Raw genomic sequence first — 8,823 nt, 5'->3', positions numbered from 1 at the left:
GGGGTTAAAACCTACATTTGGTATTAGAGCTGTTTTGGCTTTAAGGGGATGCCTTTGTTGCTGAGGGGTTTCGCTAGGGCCTGTGGTAGACCATGTTTAGTGGGAGATCTGTGAGATTGATTCTGGTGGTGAAAGAAGATGGCGAGCAACGGAAAGATAGAGATCGAGAAATCTAATGGTCATAGTTTTGAGTTGTGGAAACTCAAGATGGAGGATCTCTTGGTGGATAAAGATTAGTGGTTCGCGGTAGATCCAGGTACTAAACCAACGGGAGTGTCTGATGATGAATGGAAGAAGTTGGATCGGAAGGCAAAGAGCACAATATGATTGTGTGTCTCAGATTCAGTATTTGTGAATGTGTCAGGGGAAGCTATGGCGAAGGCTTTGTGGGACAAGTTAGGGACTTTGTACCAATATAAGTCTCTGGTGAATAAATTGTTCCTGCGGAAAAAGATGTATAACCTGAGGATGAAAGATGGAGAATCGATGACAGAGAATCTGAACGCATTTAATATTGCGGTAAGTCAGTTAGCATCTGTGGATATTAAAATTTTAGATGAAGATAAGTGCATCAGTTTGTTGTGTTCTCTACTAGATTCATGGGATAGTCTGGTTATTGCAATAGGTAGCAATGCAACTACCTTGCAGTTTGATGAAATAGTCTCATCCTTGCTGACAGAGGAGATGAGATGGAAAAATATGGAGAGCCAAAATGGTGATGCCTTGTCTGTATGAGGACAATCCCAGAACAGAAACAAAAATAATTCATCGAGTGGGAGATCTAAATCTAGAGGGAGATCTAAATCTCCAGGAAAACCTGTAAAGGTGGTGTGCTGGAAATGCAGAAAGGAAGGGCACTACAAAAGGGACTGTAAATCTAAAGCTCCTGATAAGGGAAAGGTATCTGATGATGCTCCTTCTATAGAAGCAAAAACCATATCAGATGAAGGTGGGGATGTGTACTTGGCTTCTTCAAGTACACATGTAGATCATGAGGCATGGTTGATTGCCTCAGGTGCATCCTTTCACTTCACTCCCCATAGAGAGTGGTTCTGCGAGTATGAGAAATAAGATGGTGGTGATGTCTTCTTAGGGGATGATAGGAAGGCTAGAATTGTTGGTCACAGATAAGTAAAGTTGAAGTTGCAAGGTGGAAGGGTTAGAACACTTCTGGGTGTTTTGCATATTCCTGCATTGGCCAGAAATCTTATTTCTGTAAGCAAGTTGGATGATGCAGGTGTAAAAATAGTGTTTGAGAAGGATACATGCAAGATGATTTGGGGAGCACTGGTATTGATGCGGGGAGTTTGGATTGGAACTCTGCAAAAGCTGCAAGGTAGCACGGTTATTGATGGGTGCAACAGTTCTGTGGTTTCTGGAAGTGGAGCAGAAAATCTAGTGGTCTTTGGAGAGAAGACCATGTTGTGGCATCAAAAGCTTAGACATATTGGAGAGAAGGGCCTTTGAATACTTCATGGTAAAGGTATGGTAGAAGGTATGAGTAATAGCTCTCTGGATTTTGATTTCTGTGAAAATTGTGTATATGGGAAGCAAAATCGGGTGAGTTTCCCTTCTGGTGGTAAGAGGGCGAAACATATATTAGAGCTTGTGCATAGTGACATGTTTGGACCTGTGAAGGTTCCATCACTAGGTAAGTCTGTGTACTATGTATCATTTATATATGACTTCTCAAGGAATACATGGATATATTTCCTTAAGAAGAAATCTGAAGTCTTTGACAGGTTTAAAGAATTCAAGGCTCTGGTGGAAAACCAGACAGAGAAGAAGATAAAGGTGCTGATAACAGATAACGCTGGAGAGTTTTGCAGTAAGGAATTTGAAGAATTCTGTAAGAAGTGTGGTATTGCATGGCAGAAGACTACTCCATATTCACCTCAGCAAAATGGAGTTGCAGAAAGAATGAACAAGACATTGATGGAAAGGGAAAGAAGCATGCTCAGTGGTGCCGGGTTAGGACAGGAATTCTGGGCAGAGGCGGTGGAGACAGCATGTTACCTGGTCAAAAAATCACCTTCATCAATGTTGGAGGATAAAACTCCACAAGAGGTATGGACTGGTAAGAAACCCTCTCTTTCATATCTGAGGGTATTTGGATGTGATGCATATGTACATGTTCCAAAGGAGAAACAAGCCAAGTTGGATAGTAAATCTAAAAAGTGCATCTTTATTGGGTATAAGGATGGTTTAAAGGGTTATAAGCTTTGGAACCCAGTAACAAGGAAGGTTGTGTATAGCCAAGATGTGGTGTTTAGAGAGGTGAAAGATGTTATTAAACATGAAGTCCAACCAAAGGAACCTGAGAAGATAGAGTTTGAGCTAAAGGAGGAAGAATCAGACTCTACAGAAGAGGAGGAATCAGAAGATGAAGAGCCACAAACTCCGGGTGTGAGAAGATCAGTTCGAAAAAGAATGCAACCAGAAAGGTATAGTCTATCTGCTTTCTATTCAAATTTTGCTTTATCTGTTACTGATGATTTCCCCAGAACTGTGAAGGAAGCAGTAGATTCAGAGGATGGAAAACTTTGGAAAGAGGCCATGGTTGATGAAATGGCATCTTTGCAAAAAAGTGAGGCTTGGGATCTGGTGGAGTTGCTGGCTAGAAGGAAACCCATTGGCAGCAAATGGGTGTTCAAGAAGAAGACAAATGCCGAAGGAAAGGTGGAGAAATACAAAGCTTGGTTGGTAGCTAAAGGTTATTCCCAGGTGCCAGGAATTGATTTTGGTGATATTTTTTCTCCTGTTGCCAAGGTAACTTATATTAGATTACTTTTATCTATTGTTGTTGCTCTTGATTTTGAGGTAAAACAAATGGATGTGAAGACAACATTTCTTCATAGGCATCTAAAAGAGGAAATCTACATGAAGCAACCTGAAGGCTTTGAAGTGAAGGGTAAGAAAGAACTGGTATGCAAGTTAAAGAAGTCTCTGTATGGGTTAAAATAGTCACCAAGGATGTGGTATCAGAAATTTGATACATTTATACGGGGACTTGGCTTCACCAGAAGCAAAGGAGATCACTGTGTGTATTTTAAATTAATTGGTGACCGTGTTGTTTATTTGGTCTTGTATGTGGATGATATCTTGCTCATTGGAAATGACAAAGAAATAATCCAGGATTTGAAGACCCAATTGTCCTCCAAATTCGACATGAAAGATCTTGGTGCTGCAAACTATATTTTGGGCATGGAAATTAAAAGAGATCGGGAAAAGAGGAAGCTCTGGTTAAACCAGAGGAAGTATGTCGAGACAATATTGCAGAGATTTAATATGCAAGATAGTAAACTGGTGAAGGTTCCTATTCTTGTAGGTGTAAAGTTATTTGCTCAAGAATGTCCCAAGACACAAGAAGAGGAAGAGGACATGTCTCGTGTTCCATATGCAAGTGCAGTCGGTAACCTGATGTATGCAATGGTCTGTACTAGACCAGACATTGCACATGTAGTGGGAGTATTGAGCAGGTTTATGTCAAAACCAGGAAAGGAGCATTGGACAGTAGTGAAGCGGGTTTTCAGGTATTTGTGTGGCACTAGTGATTATGGTTTGTGCTACCAAGGAAGACTAGGATTGGACAAAGTGTTGGATATTCATGGCTTTGTTAATGTAGATTGGGCTGGAGATCTGGATCAGAGAAGATCTAAAAGTGGATATGTGTTTAACCTATTTGGAGGTGTAGTCAGTTGGATGAGTAAGAAACAATCTGTAGTGGCACTATCAACTATTGAGGCATAATACATGGTAGCCACTCATGCAAGCAAGGAAGTAGTTTGGTTGCAAAGATTGTGTTCAAGTATGGGGTTAGTACAGGAAGCTATAAAGATAGACTGTGACAGTAAAGTGCAATTTTCTTGGCAAAGAACCCTACATATCATTCAAAGACAAAGCACATTGTTTAGTATCACTTTGTGAGGGATATGATAGAAGACAAAAAGGTGTTGCTGGTAAAGGTGGACACTTTGAAGAATACTGCAGATGCATTGACAAAATATGTGAGCTCTGAGAAGTTCTCTTGGTGTAGAGAAACAATGGGCGTTGTAGGGCCGGATAAATGACTAAGCTCTCTTGTGGCCCCTTATGGAAAGAAAACAACAAGTGGCAGAACGTTGGGTTGTGTTATATTCTTTCCACGACTAGCCCACGTAGTTAACTGGGGGGTTAGAGGGGGGGCGGAGCCCCCCATTCGTTGCGTTGATTGCGTAGCGGGGGGATCACAGGGGGTTTGAGGCCTGTAGGTAACCCCACTCTATGGGGTTCGGGGTAGCGCCCTGGAAAATTTTGGTTTTGGAACCTATGTTAGGTTGGGTGGACCCACATATGGTTTTGTGCATGATTTTCGCACATGTTTTTGGACGCGATGGTTTTCGGTCCATGGTATTGGATGCTTCGGCATGTATAAATATGTATTATAACATTGAAAGGAAAATAATGAAAAATCAAGCTGGTAGTCCCAATTACGGGATCTAGGGGAAAATATCTGTGTATATGTGTTTTATGTGTTATGCTCTCACATTGTTTATTTTATGTGTTTTATAATTTGTATGCAGGTAATTTCTGTACAGGGTTAAAACCTACACCATTCTGCTAGATCCTGAGCATCATTTGTTTATGGTTTTAGAACATCACTATCAATTAATTTCTTCAACCCATTATCTTCTAGCACTCCCTCCATGTGGTACTTCCAACCAACATAATTTGATCTTCCCTCGAGGGAATACTTTAGTCTTATTCCATAGAAATCCATCTTCTCAGTCTTGGAGAAAACCTACAACACTGATCTGGAACCTCGAACCTCCTGCAATGAAAATTTTGAATTCTCTTCTCTACTATGAATATAGCTCTGATACAATGTATATTTTCCTTATAGATTCAAACTGCTAATATAATTTACTGAGAAGAAAAAAAGGTTGCCCAAGTCCCTATTTCCATGCACTATTCAATTAGGAATTATGGCCCCTATTAATTAGGAAATTCTTTAATGATAATTTCTCAATACCTTCAGGCCCTCCTTTGACTGCATGCATGGCATGTATAATTTGGAATATTCTACAACTGATAGTACATTACCCTTCAACTCCAATGTCAACTCAGTAACTCAAATTTTGTGCATGCATGAGTTATTTTATGTTGATTGATCAGTTAACTAGTTAAAAAATGAAGTTTTACCCCACTGCTAGACCTCCAACTAGTTCCTCCAACAATTGGAACTAGTTTAACTGACCATAGCTCAATTTAACTTAATTAAATTGTTACAACTGAAATTAACTCAACCTACACTCCTAAAATTTAGGAATCACTGTACACAACTCAAGTTCTCCCTCCAACTCGAATTAAATAAGATAACTGAGTGATAATAACTCATTTAACTCATTCAAGTTGTTTGCTGATGTGGAATTTCGATTTTCTCCTAATTTGATTAAGGAAAATAGTAAATTAGGAATTTCTTGTTGCATTTTCAACATGAGTATGCATTGTGTTGTGTTGTACACCTAGTGTGGGTGTATGTGTCGTGATGTATATCAGGTGTAGGTGTATGTATTGTGTGATTTTGTACATTGTGTGTGGGTGTATGCATGCAATATACATTATGTGTATATGTACGTGATTGAAGAAAAGAAAAGGCACTAGGTGCTTGCTAGGTTTAGCGACCGATCTGGTGTGTGTATGAAGAGGACAAAGGATCAATTAAAGGATAAGTACCATTATTTTATTTTAGTTTTAATTAAGCATGTGATCTATGATTATGCTTTATGTTGAATGCATGCAATTCATGATTTTGATCTATGATGGTTGTGTTTTGAGCTAACCGGATGTGATATGTTTATACATGTTGATTTGATCAAATAGCTAGTTTGACTTTTTGTGATAGGAAGTGAATAGAATTGCAAGTGTACGTTATTGACAAGCTAGCAATGAGACATAAGAGAAAAGGAATTCAAGCAGACAATAGTATGTTGGTAAAGCACTTCAGGAGCAGGGCCATTGTGGGACATTGGTACCCAATAGTTTCCATTGATTTCCATGAGCATGCTATGACAGGTACGATCGTTTTGAGGCAAGAATATTCTTTGTTTTTTTTTTACCTTCCGATGCGAGGAAACCTTTCCAAGGGAGGGGTCACCCATGGGACTATGTAGCAGAGAAGGGGATGCACCTAGAACTTGGAAGGTGTGTGATTGCATGGGAGGGGGTGACCAGATTTCCGAAGGGACTGCGCAGCAGAGAAGGGAAGGTCGAGGATGGATTTTTTTTTTCATTAACATTGCCAGATGGAATCAAATGCACATTGGGAGTGTGCCTGGGAACAATGAGCCGATAATTTTTCACTGAGAAGACAACCACACAGGATTGTGGCGTTGGAAATTGGATGTAGTTTTGACTTTGGTAGTGGATTTTGGACTTCCCGGGAAGGAGGTGAATCCTTGTATTAGTTTGAGGGTGGAGGTGTGAGCCTTTGTATTCCCTTGTTGCAAATGTAGGAACTGTATCCTTTTATTTTCTAGTTAGAGAAAATGTACATATGTGTATATCATTGTAAATATTGTATCGAGTTGGATTTATAAAGCTTCATAGATAGTATGATTATTTACTAGTTGAAGCAAATGTGCATAAGTATATGCGGTAGTTATTGTAAATACCATAATGAGTTGTGTTATAAATCTCCAGTAAACGGTATGATTGTCATGTTTTCAACAGGTTTTCCATTGTAAATACTGCAACGAGTTGTGTTATAAAGCTCCATGGGAAGTATGTTCTGCTTTTAGCATTCTTGTTAGTTGTAGGTGTTATTTAACAGTGAGGACGTTATTCCCCCAAGGGGGAGGGTTCTGTAACAGCCCCGTGTTAAAAATCCATGTAGCAAAGTTAATAAAAGAAAGAAAAAAATAATACTAAGGTCATGGGACACATATTCTAATATGAATGTTGGGAAAAACATCCTAGTGGGTGTTCATTTCGGTTATTATGGCTAAAGGAAATTGGAAAAGGTTTTGAAAAGGCAAAGTGGCATTAATTGGCATTTTATTTATGAAACTAAAGGAAATTAGGAGAAAAGGAAGGTGAAAGGTCACAGGTTGCATGTGATTTACTTGTTAGATTTGGCATGCATGACACATGCATGTGTGTATTTGTTTCTCTTGTTTTCAGTGGCATGGGTTTTTCTAGGTGTGACAGTGATTTTTAGCCTTTCCTTTCCATTTTTGGATAGACATGGTGTGATGGGTTATCTTTTATTTGGTTAATATGGATTGCCAGATGGTTTTGAAACTTAGCGAGGTGGTCTCTGAAGAAAAACACAAGGCCTAGGAATCCCTGGACTGGAGAAGGTGGGATTGCGATAAAGCTAGGTTTTGTGTACCTCAGTGGGCCTAGGAATCCTCGATTGGTGAATGGAGGTATATATGGTAAATCCTAGATGTGTGTGCCTTCGATCAAGCCTTGGAATCCTCGACCGATGAATGACGGGATATATGATAAATCCTGGAGGGTGGAGTCTTGATTAGGCCTAGGAATCCTCAACTGGTGAATGGCGGGATATACGATAAAGCCTAGAGACTAGGAGGCAGACAAATTCCTCACGGTGTAGGTGGAGAAATCCGGTGGTATCCATGCTTTTTTAGGGCCTAGTGATCTAGTGGGGATTGTGGTAAAGCCTGAGGAAACTTGGATTGGTTTTGTTGTGAGTCCCACATTCATGCTTGGAATATGGCACGAGGGTGATTGGCTGAAAGAAATATTTGGTTCAGCCAATCTATGGTCGGGTGGTTCGTGGAAGTCCCGGACCTGGTTGGCTTATGCATTCATTAATAAGAGCTCTTTCTCCTTGGTATTTCATGTGTAAATATATTGGTTCATATGTGATTCTTATGGTTGTTATATCCTTGTTATTTATGTTGGTTACATTCTGGTTATAAGCATGGTTTATGACAAACTTTGGTTATGTCTCTCATCATGTTTTGATTAGTAAATGAATGAATGATGAATGTATGGCCTAATAGTTGTTATTGCAACTATTATGAAAAGGCACTAGACCTTCTTGGTTATTTTTAGATAAGTATCATACCCTTATGTTCAAATTTGTATTTATGACCTATAAATTTCATGTTCATGATATGTTTGACGGAATGTTTGTCATGGCTAGGCCTTATTAGGTAAATTTCTTATCTAATATTTGTATGGAAGGCTTTGTCCTTGTGTCATTCATGGTTATGGAAAGTTACATTAAGTTATGGGAAGAGGTTTGGATCCTACCCTGAAAAAGTGGCTTAAATCTTGCGGTCATAGGCACAAAACTGGGTGAAAAAAACTACAGTCACTCCCTTGTAGGAATCATGCATGCGACTGGAGGATTTTAGTCAAAATCAGACAACATTGTTCCATCATCTAGGAGATCAGAGCACTGAAAAAATAGGTTTAATTCAGGTTTTGGGCACCTGGAAGGGTTGTTTAGCCCTTAGGAGTCCTATAGCACCTAATAGGGAAGTCATTAAGGGTTTTGGTTTGTCGATTCCACTTCCTTAAGGTGATCTAGGAGGTTGAATCATATCATAGTAACTCTTTGTCACATGTTTACCCTGGTAGGTTGGTAACTTGGATAAATGGGGGAGGAGGGCATTACACTTATCGCTTATGGTGATGACACTAACACAATATAATAATAATAATAATATAATTTTAATATCACTTCCAATCCAAACACAAAATTGGTGTATGCTACCCCCTTAATTATGGGACAAGGGAACCCCCTCCAGATAATGATCTAACTACTAAATTCTATGCAGATGTATGTACTTTACCCGTCTGCATTTG

The sequence above is a fragment of the Pinus tabuliformis genome, chromosome 4_2 (assembly GCF_031772625.1).
Source record: "Pinus tabuliformis cultivar Carrire ecotype Pingquan chromosome 4_2, CPIR1, whole genome shotgun sequence".
Classification (NCBI taxonomy): Eukaryota; Viridiplantae; Streptophyta; class Pinopsida; order Pinales; family Pinaceae; genus Pinus; species Pinus tabuliformis.
This window is presented reverse-complemented; position numbering follows the sequence as displayed.